The following is a 1173-nucleotide window of genomic DNA, read 5'->3' as shown; positions in this document are numbered from 1 at the left end:
TTAATTGTCAAATGCCATTGGGAGTATAAGTTAGTCTTTGCATTATCAAATGTATCTGTCCTTTGATGGAGCAATTGAATGTCTGAGGTAGCTCACTCAGCTGAAATAAAGTGGGTGAACATACAAAGCCTCTGCTGTCCACCTTCATAACCTAACTTGTGAGGTATGTTGTTTAGCCACTCAGTCGTGTCTGACTCTTTGTAACCCCATGGACTGCAGCGCCCCGTGGACAGGCTTCCCTGTTCTTCACCATCTCCCGGAGTTTACTCAAACTCATGTCCGTTGAGTTGGTGATGCTATCCAACCACATCATCCTCTGTCGTCCCCTTCTCCTCCTGCCTTCAATCTTTCCCAGCATCAGGGTCTTTTCAAATGAGTTGGCTCTTCCCATCAGGTGGCCAAGGTATTGGAGCTTCAGCCTCAGCATCAGTCCTTCCAATGAATATTCAGGGTTGATTTCCTTTGGGATTGGCTGGTTGGATCTCCTTGCAGTCCAAGGGACTCTCAGAGTCTTCTCCAGCACCATAGTTCAAAAACATCAATTCTTCGGCGCTCAGCCTTCTATAAAGAAGTTGGAGTGTAAAGTTCAACTCTCACATCCATACATGACTACTGGAGAAACCATAGCTTTTTGACTGTATTGACCTTGGTCGGCAAAGTAATGTCTCTGCTTTTGAATACTCTGTCTAGATTTGTTATAACTGCCCTCAATCTCTTGGCAGGCGTTGTAAACTGGTCCAAAATAGCTCAGCAAACCTGTCAGTTCACAGTTGGACAAACTACAGAAAGAAAGAGACCCGCAGGTGCCCTCTAGTGGCCACTTTTTAGAGAACAAGCTCTTGAAGGAATGTTTCAAGCCTTCCCATGGTGGCAAGACCTGTCTGACAGGGCTGGGCGTTGACACTTGGCCTCCCACCTTCCCACCCCCAGACTCGGGTTCTAGCCAGGAACAGCCCTTTGGCTTGGCTTTACCTAAAATGAGTTCGGGACGTTTCCAAGGGGCTGCAACCTCAAATTTCTTCCTACCGGTGTGCCAATTCAGACAGCCAAGGGACCTGGCAAAATCCCAAAGGTGCCATCTTGTGTGGACCGCATCCCCCCCCAACCTCCAACCCGCCCCCCCAATAAAACCCAGGGACACACTGGGAAAGCAGCTTCCTAGAACAACTTAGG

Source organism: Muntiacus reevesi, chromosome 14 (assembly GCF_963930625.1).
Source record: "Muntiacus reevesi chromosome 14, mMunRee1.1, whole genome shotgun sequence".
In the NCBI taxonomy this organism is placed as follows: domain Eukaryota; kingdom Metazoa; phylum Chordata; class Mammalia; order Artiodactyla; family Cervidae; genus Muntiacus; species Muntiacus reevesi.
This window is presented reverse-complemented; position numbering follows the sequence as displayed.